Source organism: Dama dama, chromosome 16 (genome assembly GCF_033118175.1).
Source record: "Dama dama isolate Ldn47 chromosome 16, ASM3311817v1, whole genome shotgun sequence".
Lineage (NCBI taxonomy): Eukaryota > Metazoa > Chordata > Mammalia > Artiodactyla > Cervidae > Dama > Dama dama.
The window spans coordinates 43,871,869-43,885,148 of record NC_083696.1 but is presented as its reverse complement, the minus strand read 5'-3'; the positions used below and the strand labels follow the sequence as shown (position 1 = coordinate 43,885,148).

General features: G+C 41.0%; 1 long non-coding RNA gene across 5 annotated transcripts in view; it reads right to left on the bottom strand.

Moving 5' to 3' along the window:
- The window catches only part of LOC133071324 (uncharacterized), a 43,688-nt gene extending 32,196 nt beyond the window's left edge, over window positions 1-11,492 (bottom strand). For 2 of the 5 annotated variants that reach the window (XR_009696410.1, XR_009696406.1), the window contains exons 1-3: window positions 11,211-11,354; window positions 9,221-9,310; window positions 6,839-6,990 (exon numbers count right to left, since the gene is read on the bottom strand). This is a non-coding gene — a long non-coding RNA (uncharacterized LOC133071324). Of the gene's footprint in view, window positions 1-6,838; window positions 6,991-9,220; window positions 9,311-11,210; window positions 11,355-11,430 lie in introns of those variants that run through there. The other 3 variants (XR_009696407.1, XR_009696409.1, XR_009696408.1) reach the window with 3 other exon arrangements.
- Window positions 11,493-13,280: the final 1,788 nt, after the last annotated feature.

The window sequence follows — 13,280 nt, the reverse complement described above, 5'->3', positions numbered from 1 at the left end:
CAGTAGCTTCTCTTGTTACAGAGAGCACATGATCAGGTATGAGGGCTTCAATACTTGTGTCTCTTAGGCTCTAGAGTGTGGGCTCGGTAGCTGTGTTGCAAGGGATCTGCTGCTCAGAGGCAAGTGGAATCTTCCCACTGCAGGAATAGAACTCATGTCCCATACACTGGCAAGTGGATTCTTATTCACTGTACTACCAGGAAAGTCCTACCATACTATACTATTAAGGTAGTACTGATATAAGAGTAGATATGAAAATAGAGACCAAAAATGAGTAATGCATCTAAACAGAGAAAAAAAATTGTAAAATATGCAGAAAAAAACATAGCAGTGGGTATTCCTGGGGCAGGTGACGGTGGGGGGGTGGGGTGGTCCAGTGGTTAACAATCCACGTGCCAGTGCAGTTAATCCTGCCAATATCCCCATCTGGGAATATTCGACATGTCTCAGGCAACACAGCCCGAGTACCACAGTTACTGAGTCTGCACATAAAAACTACTGAAGCCTGCGTGCCCATGAGCAGATATTCTGCAACAAGAGAAACCACCGCAATGAGAAGCCTGAACACTACAACTAGAGTAGCCTCTGCTCACTGCAACTAGAGAAAGCCCACACACAGCAAGGAAAACCCAGCACAGTCAAAAATACATTAAAAAACGATTAATTTTTTGGTTCTGAGTTAGGTAACGTTTCTTAGATTTGACAAAAACAAGTAAAACAGAAAACAGTTCAGCTGGATGGTATCGAAATAACAAACTTTTGTGCTTCAAAGAGCTACATGTAGAGAGTGAAAAGACAACTCACAAAATGGGAGAAAATATTTATAAAATATGTAATTGATAAAGAAACTTGTATCCAGAAATTTATTTTAAAAACTTATAAGTCAACAGTGAAAGGACAAATGACCCAATCTATAACTGGAGAATTGATATGAACAGATATTTTTCCAAGGAAAATATACAAACAGCCAATAAGTAATTAGCACATAAAAGATGCTCAAAGTCAGGGAGATACAACTCATAACTATAATGAAACTCATTCATACTCATTAGGAGGGCTTTAAAAATAAAAGACAGAAAATAACAATCATTAAGGTATATGTGGGGAAATGGGAACTCTCATTCATTGTCGGTGGGCTGCTAAAAACTTGCCACTGCTTTGGAATAGTGTTTTGGCACTTAAACAGTGTTACTATATCTCCCAGTGATTTCACTCAAAATATATACAAAGTAGAATGGAAAACTGTGAACACAAAAATATTTCTACAACTGCTCATAGCAGCATTATTCACAACTGTCAAAATTGAAATAACCAAAGCTCATCGAGTGGTAAACAAAATATGATATAATCATACAATCAAAGATTACTTAGCCAGAAATTGAATTGGATGATAGATACGTATTATAACTCTGGTAAACTATAAAAAGATCATGCTTAGTGGAAGAAGCCACAACAGGCTATATATTTTGTGATTCTATTGATGTGGAACCTCTGGAATAGTCAAATCTCTAAGACACAAAGTAAATTAGTAGTTCCTAGGGGCTGGGGCAGAGAAGGCAATGGCACTCCACTCCAGTACTCTTGCCTGGAAAATCCCATGGACAGAGGAGCCTGGTAGGCTGCAGTCCATGGGGTCGCTAAGAGTCGGACACGACTTAGCGACTTCACTTTCACTTTTCACTTCATGCAATGGAGAAGGAAATGGCAACCCACTCCATTGTTCTTGCCTGGAGAATCCCAGGGACGGTGGAGCCTGGTGGACAAGACTGAAGCGATGCAGCAGCAGCAGGGGCTGGGGAGCAGAAACGGAGAGTGACTACCAATGGGTTCAGAGTTCCTCTTGGGGTGATGAAAATATAATAAAAAAATAGTGGTGATAGTCCCATATGTCTGTGAACATATTAAAAAGTATGTTTTTTAAATTGTATAAACATAATTGTATAAACTAAAAGGATCAACTGTGGGTACATGAATTATACTGCAGTCAAGTTGTTATTAAAAAAAAAAAATGTTCTGACAAAGAAAACTCCAGGTCCAGATTGCTTCCTTAGTGAATTCTAGTATGAACATTTAAGGAAAAAATGATACTAATTTTATAGCACTAAGAGTAGGAAGAAAAAAAATAGGTAACAATGAGCAACTATTTAAGTCCTATGACTAATATCATACTTGGATGTCAATAATAAATTATTTCGCATTAAATTTAGTCAAAAAAACAACTTAAAAGAAATGAAGATTAGAAAAATATAAAAATATCTTTATTTACAAAAAATATTATCTAATATATAAAATAGTTTAAGGAGTCTTCAAAACAGCTAGTAGGAGTAATAAGTGAAGTATCAAATAGAAACAACAAAAATGAACATAAATTATATATCTATATAAATCCAAAAAACAATTGAACAAAGACTGAAGATATGTAAGTGAAAACTACAACACATTTCAAAGGAACATTAAAAGCTAAGGAAAAGGAAAGACATTGTTTGCAGATCAGAAAATTCAGTATTGTTAGATGCAAAGTTTCCCCCAAATCTTCTATATATTCAATACAATCCTCACAAAATACTACTAGGGTTTCCAAAAAAAAATTTTTTTTTTAATTTATAGGGAAAGAAACTAACAGTCTAAGAAAAAACTAAAAGGACTTATTCTTTCTGATGTGAAAACATACTACAGAGCCAGATTAATTTAAAAAGTGCATGATTCATATTCACAAAGGTATTTAGATCAATAAACCAGAATGATATTCGGAGATAAGCCTATGCATATATACACAATTTATTTAAAAAGGTGCCAAGGCAACTAAATAGGGAAAGGATAATCAGCCCATTCAGTAGATTTTTGGCTACAAGAGAAAGACAAGTAATGTTTCACACCATGTACAGAGATTAACTGGAAAAAGTCAAAGACTTAAATGTAAAACCTAAACCAAGGACATTTAGAGAAGAAAAATACAAGACAAAATCTGAATGACCTTTGCTTAGGCAAATTATTAAATAGAAGGATAGGGGGAATGGAACAGAAATTGAAGTAAATGATACACTGAACCTCATCACAACATGAAAATATTTTCCCAATTGTTTAGCAAACAAAATGGTCAACCATAGATTAAAAGAAAAAAATTTTCAAAAGGTGTATCTTATAAAAGTCATCAAGATTATATAAAGAAGTATATTTTCAATTACTAGACGAAAAACTCAAACAAAACAAACGGTAAGAATCTGAACATACCTTTTTTTCACATTTTTTTTCATTTATTTTTATTAGTTGGAGGCTAATTACTCCACAATATTGTAATGGTTTTTGCCATACATTGACATGAATCAGCCATGGATTTACATGTGTTCCCCATCCCGACCCCCCCCTCCCGCCTCCCTCCCCATCCCATCCCTCTGGGTCTTCCCAGTGCACCAGCCCTGAGCACTTGTCTCATGCATCCAGCCTGGTTTGGTGATCTGTTTCACCCTCGATAGTATACTTGTTTCAATGCTATTCTCTCAGCCATTAAAAAGAATACATTTGAATTAGTTCTAATGAGATGGATAAAACTGGAGCCTATTATACAGAGTGAAGTAAGCCAGAAAGATAAAGACCAATACAGTATACTAACACATATATATGGAATTGAACATACCTTTTTAAAAGCTATGTAAATGGCCAACCAGCATATGAAAGTTGTTCATCATCATCAAAGAGAAATGAAACCAAGTATATACAACAGACACCCAACAAAAGGATCAAAACTCGTCAGGTTTACGACACAAAATGAGGATGTACACGTGAAGCAAGCAGAACTACTATATGTTGCTAATGCCCACATAAACGACACTTTAAACAAATCTGGCAATTGTTTGTTTTTTTTTTTCTTCATATACAGACAGGTCTTAAAAGATACTGCAGGTGTGGTTTCTTCAATAAAGTGAATATCACAACTGAATCACAAACTGTTTGCCTTCCGAACACATAAGACAGTTGTGTTCAAACACAGGGAAGCCTAATTATGTACAGCAGCATTATGTTTTAAAAAAAGTATATATTCCTTAATTACAAAACACCTCATTGTTAACATATATTAACCATCCTCAGAGCATTCTGTGCCTGATAATTTTGCTGCTGGAGGATCCTGTGTCAGTGTTGACATCTGCTTAACATTAACGGTGATGGCTACTAAAGGATGGGATAGTTATGGCAATTTCTTTAAAGACAACATTTAATTTTGTCACACCAATTAACTCTTCCTTTCAGGATTTCTCCGTAAAATGCAACACAAATTGACAGCATTTTCAATAACCCTAAAATCTCTTTTCAAAACTACTGAATCCTCTCAAACTCTGCCAAATCAACCTATGTACTGTCATCCAGGCTTTGTTGTTGATTTATGAAATCCAGGCAAAGTAGATTCAGCACAATTCCTAAGGGCCCCAGAATTTCCAGAATGGCAAATGAGCACTGGCTTCAACTTAAAGTCACCAGCTGCACTAGCTCCTAACAAGAGAGTAAGCATACTCTTTGAAGCTAAGCATGGACATCTATCTACCCGTTATCTACCTATGAAAGTCCTGCATGGTATCTTCTTCCAATAAAGAAGTATTTCACCTATTCTGAAACTCTTGCGAAGTGTGGCCACCTGCATTAATCATCTAAGCTATAGGAGATCTTCTGGATAATAACTTCCTGCAGCCTTTTTGTCAGCCCTTGCTGTTCCCCCTTACACATTCATCTAATAGAGATGGCTTCCTTCCTTCACCCTCATCAATCAACCTACAGTAGATTCAAACTCTTCTTTTGTAGGTTCCTTGCCTCTCTCAGCCTTCATAGAATTGAAGACACTGAGGACCTTGCCAAGGACTTAACTGAATGTTGTGGGTGGTCTGACCTTCTTTTCAGAACACTAACATATTCTCCGTATCAGCAATCAAGTTGTTTCACTTTCTTATCATTCATGTGTTCACTGGAGTTGGCACTTTAATTTTCCTTCAAAACTTTGCATTCACAAGTTGGCTAACTGGTGTAATAGGCCTAGTTTTTTCAGCATTATCTCACCTTTCAGCATAATTTCCTTACTAATAATTTCTAACTTAATTTAAAGCATCATGTAACTCTTCCTTTCATTTGAACAGCTATAAGTCATTGTACTGTTATTAATTGGCCCAGTTTCAATATTACTGTGTCTCAGGGAATAGACTTCCCTGGTGGCTCAGAGGGTAAAGCGGTAAAGCCTATAATGTGAGAGACCTGGGTTCAATCCCTGGGTTGGGAAGATCTCCTGGAGAAGGAAATGGCCACCCACTCCAGTATTCTTGCCTGGAGTCCTATGGAGGAAGAGCCTGGTAGGCTACAGTCCATGGGGTCACAAAGAGTAGGACACGACTGAGTGCCTTTTCACCATTCACCACTCACCTCAGGGAATAGGAGGCCTGCCTGAAGAGAAAGACTGGGAAATGGCCAGTCACAGGGGAAATCTGAACACACACAATATTTACTAATTAAGTTCACCATCTCATATGAGTGCAACTCATGGTACCCCAAAACAATTACAATATAACATCAGTGATCACAGATCACCATACCAAATATAACAATGAAAGAGTTTGAAATGTTATGAGAATTTCCACAATGTGACACAGAGACACAGGGTGAGCAAATGCTGTTCAAATACCGATATGTGGTCCGACCCAGGGGGTTGACACAAACTTTCCATTTGTAAAAACATTCTCAGCTGGGAAGCCTAATAAAGTAAAGCTAAATAAAACCAGGCATTTCTACAGGTATAATTATTTGCAATGAAACCCAGGAAACTACCCAAGGGTCTTTTCACAAGGGAATAAGAATATGGCCTCACACAATGTAGATGCAAACATTCATAGCACATTTAATTATGATTAGCATCAAACCAAAAAGGATCTCAACATCTATACTTAAAAATACACTACTCTTCAATAAAAGGAATAAATACAGATAAAACAACATCAACAGTCACCAAAGAATTATATAAGGAGAAAGAAGTCATACTGACAGTACATAAACTGTGATTCCATTTATATGAATTTCCAAAAAAGGGAAAAGTAGGGAATGTCCCTGGTGGTCAAGTGGCTAAGACAACACACTCCCAATGCATCATCCAGGGGACTTCCATCCCCGGTCAGGGAACTAGATACCACATGCAGCAACTAAAGATCTGGTGTGCCACAATTAAGACTTGGCACAATCTTTCTAAATCCCATATACATGTGTTAGTATGCTGTAATGTTCTTTATCTTTCTGGCTTACTTCACTCTGTATAATGGGCTCCAGTTTCATCCATCTCATTAGAACTAATTCAAATGAGTTATTTTCAATGGCTGAGTAATATTCCCAGAGGGATCAGGTAGAGAGGGAGGTGGGAGGGGGGATCGGGATGGGGAAAACATGTAACTACATGGCTGACTCATGTCAATGTATGACAAAACCCACTACAATACTGTAAAGTAATTAGCCTCCAACTAATAAAAATAAATGAAAAGAAAAAAAAAAGACTTGGCACAATCTTTTAGAAAAAAAAGTTGTGGTGGACGGAGAGAAAGTATTGAAACAAAAAGAGGATCAGTGATTATCAGAAAATAGGTGTCAAGAGAGGACAGAAAACAGCCAATGAAAACTTTCACATAACAGAAATAATCTGTATTGTGATTTTGGTGGCATAGCTGTACGTATTTTCCAGAACTCATTCTATTATACACAGAAACGTGTTAAATTTTATTTTCTGTCAATTACTCAATACAGGTAATATACTTTAAAAAAAGCAGGAACAGAAGATCAATTGCACTCGAGTCAGAGTCCTATAATAAAGTAGGCTCACCCAGTGAGACAAGGTGGCTATGGTTCTCCAGCATCACAGCTCTGTACAGGGTCCTCTGAGCAGGGTTCACATGCTGCCACTCCTCCTGGGTAAACGCCACACTCATGTCCTTGAATGGCATTGATGTCTGTGAAGGCACACTGCTCACCAATCTGAAGAATTCAAATGTAGGTGACACGGAAAATACTTTTGATATGTAATATAAACACTGAAGTCTTTTCACCTTATGAAACATCAAAGCTATCTGACAGCACACACACTGTTTGTGAAATCCCAGGGGAGCAGGCAGCGCTTCTCAGGTGGGGCAGTGATAAAGTATCTGCCTGCCACTGCAAGTGACAAGAGGATGCAGGTTCAATCCCTGGGCTGGGAAGATTCCCTGAAGAAGGAAATGGCAACCCATGACAGTATTCTTGCCTGAAAAATCCCAAGGATAGAGGACCCTGACAGGCTACAGTCCATGGGGTCCCAAAGAGTTGGACACACCTGAGCGCACATGCATACACATGCACCCACACACACTGAGACACACACAACACAGGGAAGTTTTCAATCCACAGTTTTCAATCTGCTTTCAAAATCCATCCAAAATTTGATCACTCCAAAGTACAGCAGGTAACATCATCATTTCTTGAAAAGATTACTGAAAGAGCCTGCTATTATCATTTGTTTCTACCACTGCCTCACCAGAGTCCATTCTCAGAATTATTATTAAATTAGAAGTCAAATCAAGTCTTTTCTCAGCTTAAAATTCTCAAAAAACCTAGAAAATAGAGATAAATATTGAATTCATAGGTGAGGAGATCCAGTATGGTGGCAATGTCAGTTCTCCACAAAAAGATGAATAGATTCCATGAAATAACATTTAAAAGAAGCTTATCAGTTTTTTGAAGAATCACAAGCTGATTCTTACATTTACATAGAAGAACAACCTACAATATGAACACATTTTTGAAAAAGAAGAAACTCAGAGGACTGATATTACTTCATTTCAAGAGAGACCATATAGCTTCTAATCAAGAAAGTGTGTGTTATAACAAAAATGAAACACTCAAGAAAATACAAAAGTGATATACATGCACACAGGTGAAAACACACATTACTTTAATTTAGGTGTCTGGGAAATTCAATGGAGAAAGTACATTTTGACACAAATGATGCTAGACTAAAACACTCCACTAGAAAAACATAATACTTTGTACTACAAAGTAGTAGTAGATTCATACTTTGTACTACAAAAAATAATTATTTCAAACTGATCACAGACCTCAATGAGTCTGGTGTTTAGATTTTAGTCAGGTGACTATATCACTAATTTAAAAAATAAATTGACAGCTGGTGTAATGAAGTTGGAACCAGCAAAATGGCTGAGCATGTGCTCCCTCAATTCACTATTTAGAATAAGTGCTTCCCAGGGAGCTCAGTAGTAAAGGTTCCACCTGCCAAGCAGGAGATGCAGGTTCAATCCCTGAGCCAGGGAGATCCCCTAGGGAAGGAAATGGCAAGCCCATCCAGTGTTCTTGCCTGGAAAATAACCATGAACAGAGGAGCCTACAGTCTGTGGGATGGAAACAGAGTTGGCAGGAATTAGCGACTAAACAACAATAAACTATCAACAACATCATGGAAACATTTTAAAACAGATAAAAATGTGAATTTTCTCTGAAAAGGTAGTAATAAAAAAATAAAAATATAAAACCAAACTAGATTTATGCCTGTTTAAAGTAACTTGGTAATCGACATCTACATCCAAAAAGCAGCTGTACACACAAAGTCCATATTTACACATGAGATTTTGTTAAGTCTGTAACATGTGATTTCCTCATATGAAACCAAAGAGAGATCCAGATAGGAGATAAAAGAGGGACGTGAAAGGAGAGGAGAAAAGAGCAGAAAGGGCTGCTGCAATAAGACTACTGTAACCAAGATACAACAGTTGCTGAGGGACACAAGAAAACAAAATTATAGGCTAACCTAGTGTATGAATACAGAATAAAAATTCAAATATAATAACAGCTACAAAGTTAAGAAAAATAATAAAAGCTTACACCCTTATCAAGTAGAGTCTATACAAAAATTCAAGAGTAAGTTAATATCCTAAAATCCATTTAAGCTACTCGCTACCTCTAATATTTGTAGATTACAGAAAATAAGCTATACCTTTACTCCAATAGATACGAAAACATATTCAATATAATTCAGGGTACATTCAGGACTCAAGTAAAACTGATTATAAAAGGCAAATAACTTACACTGATAAAAGACGGCTAACACAATCTGAAATCAAGAGTTAAATCCACCAGGGGGGTGGAGGTGGGGGGGCAGACAGTGCTACAATGGATAATGCGTCTGACTACATCAGAAGAGTTCAATCCACCATACCACAAGTTGGGGGAATGAATCAAGAGCTCCCCTCAGATGTGTTCGTTTCCGGTGGGTCTTGGAAGAGTGCAGAGGACGGTGAAGATGCAGCTGAAGGGACAGAAACAAGACAGAGGTGGGACGGCTGGACTCCCCTACATTTACCTCTCAATCACCTCAGCAGCCTGGCTGTGGAGCAGCCTCTGCAAAACCTCATCTGACCCTTGAAAATGCAAAAGCAAGACCTCGTGGAAGCACCACGTCCCTTTTCCAGTTTGAACTGATCACAGGGCTTAAACCTACCTCTTCTCATTTAGTAAAGACAACTTTTTCCACTAATTTAAACAACACAAACAAAAAAAACTGACAACACACTAAAACACACCAGCAAAAGATGGCAGTATTTCTTCAGAATTAATCCTAGAAGACAAGACAAAGCCTGCATCGTTGTCAAGCAAAATTGTTTACCCTGTGAGATAAGAGAATCCACAGCAAGTCCTGTAAAAGGGATGGCCTTCTAAACGTCGGACCACCTCACTAACCTGAGCCTCAGATTTCCTTTTTTGTTTTATGTGTTTAAGGAAAAGTGTCACACCACTATCACGACATAATTGGGAAGATTACATAAATCACCCAATGTAAAGGAAAGGGGTCTTTAAATGTTACCTGAGGCACAGTGAGGCCCATCAATACTAAACATTACAGTCTGGAACAGAGACCGGTTTAGAACAGTTTCATACAAGGAGATGGGTGGCTCATGCCTCAAAAACCCCTAAGTTACTTAAAGTTTTCAGCAAGTCCCTTTAAAAGCAAAAGGTGAGGGATGGACATGGTTAGCTGTTGCAGACTTCTTGGCATCAGATCCTTTGTTTTTGAGGTCAGTCATGGTCAAGTAACGAACATGGTCATGTTCCTGTAAATCTCTATTAGATGAATATTATTCCCTGTCCTGACAAGAAAGGGCAAGGTCCCAATGCACAACTTTCACCGTCCAAGGTTTCAGTCCTGGCTAAGAGGAGGCAGATCTCAGCTGGCAGCTTCTTCAAGGCCAGTTTCCCACATCCTGCCAACCTGTCATCCCTGAAGGAGCCAGACACGCAACCCAACTGTCCCTCAGTCTCCTTAGGCCGGCCTAATGTTGAAGACCAGGTCTCACAGACTGTGACCCAGACAACCATTGCTATTAGGTTGCAGAGACAGGGATGGGGGAGAAGTTCTCTGCTGCCTAAAGGCCTGGGCCATGGCTAGTGGAGGGCCTTAACGAGGACTCTGGAGCCCTGCAGGACATAGTCCGCAGTCTTTTCCCTGGGCCCTCCAACTCACCTGCTGGCCCAAGGCTGGGTAAGCTAGAGGGCCTCCAGGAGAAGGCTTGAATCTGCCTCTGACCTCACTCTCCCCCTGACCACCACCACACCACCAACCCTTGACTGAATCACTTCCCCAAAAGTCCCTCATGGGCAGTTACCAGTGGGCAGGGCCCACTGCAGTGCCGACCAATAGCTGAGCAGGACAACTAAGGGTTGCTCTTTGACAGTTACTTGTGAGCAGGATCCAAGGAGACACTGCAAGACCTGTTGCCTAGTAACAAGGTGCAGAGTAATAAGGCCCAGAAATGACTGCCCACTAAGGGCTGCGCTCATTCCACTCTGTTACCACTGTTTCAGCAGTTAGTACCTGGCACTTCGCTAACTCCTTTAAAAATGACACCACAAGGAATTCTCGGATCAACACCAAGGAGCAGATATTATCCACAGCCTCCTTCGCAGAGTTCGAGCTTTGATAAAGTCCCCTCTTTCTCCAGCCCACCGTACAGGCGACACAGCGGGAACCGAGCGGATCTCTCCCGCTGCGTTGCCCCGCACAACCTCCGCCCGCGCTTCCTAGGCCGCGCTCGGCGGGCCAGCGTGACCACGGCGCTTTCCCCGCCACTATCCGCCAAGGGTTCCGCCCTGAGGCCGGCGGCGCCGAGCATTCGCGCCCCACACCCTCACCATCCCCGCTCCTAACGGACCTCTGCTCCACCCGCGCCCGAGGGAAGACCCGAACTGGGGACACCGCACCCAGGGTCGAAGTCGAGGACAGACCCCGGCACTACGGGGTCCCGCCTGGGCCGGACGGTGGCCCGAGACCTCCGGCTTCCGCGCCCTCCAGAAGAACTGGGCTGTCAGCAAAGCCCTAGGCAACTCTAAGTCCCCACTGCGCCCCCAAGGAGAGACGACCAGAGTTCTCACCAGGAGCCCGTAAGGCTGGAAGGGATGAGGCGGGGCTTCCGCCGTACACGCGCACAGGGAGCCCTTAGAGACTGGAAGGGCTGTGTGGCGGAGAAAGACTACATTACCCATGGTTCCCCCGCGCCCGGGGGACTGAGCAGTTACAGTGTTACGGGACTGAATCAGTCCAGCGCAGCAGAGAACAAATATGGGGCAACTGCTTTATCCTTGGTCCTGTGGCAGTGAAGTAAGAAAAGCTGTTTTTTCTTTTTCTCTTTTTGTCTTTTGAGTCTTTCTCTACTTTAACTGTTCCCCTGAGGCTTCCCTGGTGGCTCAGACAGTAGAGAATCTGCCTTCAATTGAGGGAGACCTGGGCTCAATCCCTGGATCAGGAAGAGCCCCTGGAGAAGGAAATAGCTACCCAGTATTCTTGTCTGGAGAATTCCATGGACAGAGGAGCCTGGTGGTCTACAACTCCATGGGGTCGCAAAGAGTCAGAACACTACTCAGCTGCTAACACTAATCTACAGTCTGCATTGATAGCTAACTGTCTTCTTTTCAGAAGACTAACCTCTTATGCAAACTACATTCCTCTCCTATTGCCCTTTAATTCTATAAAAGGCACACTCTGCATCTATTATCTTTTAACTGTATGCTACCCACATCCTGATAATTAACTTTCAGTTCAGTTCAGTTCAGTCGCTCAGTCATGTCCGACTCTTTGCGACCCCATGAATCGCAGCACGCCAGGCCTCCTTGTCCATCACCAACTCCCGGAGTTTACTCAAACTCATCTCCATCGCGTCAGTGATGCCATCCAGCCATCTCATCCTCTGCCGTCCCCTTCTCCTCCTGCTCCCAATCCCTCCCAGCATCAGGGTCTTGTTCAATGAGTCAACTCTTCACATGAGGTGGCCAAAGTATTGGAGTTTCAGCTTCAGCATCAGTCCTTCCAATGAACACCCAGGACTGATCTCCTTTAGGATGGACTGGTTGGATCTCCTTGCAGTCCAAGGGACTCTCAAGAGTCTTCCCCAACACCACAGTTCAAAAGCATCAATTCTTTGGCGCTCAGCTTTCTTCACAGTCCAACTCTCACATCCATACATGACCCCTGGAAAAACCATAACCTTGACCAGATGGACCTTTGTTGGCAAAGTAATGTCTCTGCTTTTTAATATGCTGTCTAGGTTGGTTCATAACTTTCCTTCCAAGGAGTAACCGTCTTTTAATTTCATGGCTGCAGTCACCATTTGCAGTGATTTTGGAGCCCCCAGAAATAAAGTCTGGCACTGTTTCCACTGTTTCCCCATCTATTTTTCATGAAGTGATGGGACCAGATGCCATGATCTTAGTTTTCTGAATGTTGAGCTTTAAGCCAACTTTTTCACCCTCCTCTCTCACTTTCATCAAGAGGCTCTTTACTTCCTCTTCACTTTCTGCCATGAGGGTGGTATCATCTGCATATCTGAGGTTATTGATATTTCTCCCAGCAATCTTGATTCCAGCTTGTGCTTCTTCCAGCCCAGCATTTCTCATGATGTACTCTGCATGTAAGTTAAATAAGCAGGGTGACAATATACAGCCTTGAAGTACTCCTTTTCCTATTTGGCACCAGTCTGTTGTTCCATGTCCAGTTCTAACTGTTGCTTCCTGACCTGCATACAGGTTTCTCAAGAGGCAGGTCAGGTGGTCTGATATTCCCATCTGGCACCTTAAACCACCCCTTGAAGTTTGTTTTTCCCTCTCTTTGCTCTGTGCTAACCGCATCTTGTTGCTTAACTTTATGGTACACTGTCTTTGCAAACCACCCCTTGTAGTTTGTTTCCCCTCTTTTTGTATTACAAAAAGAAAGTCACCGTGCAATCCAC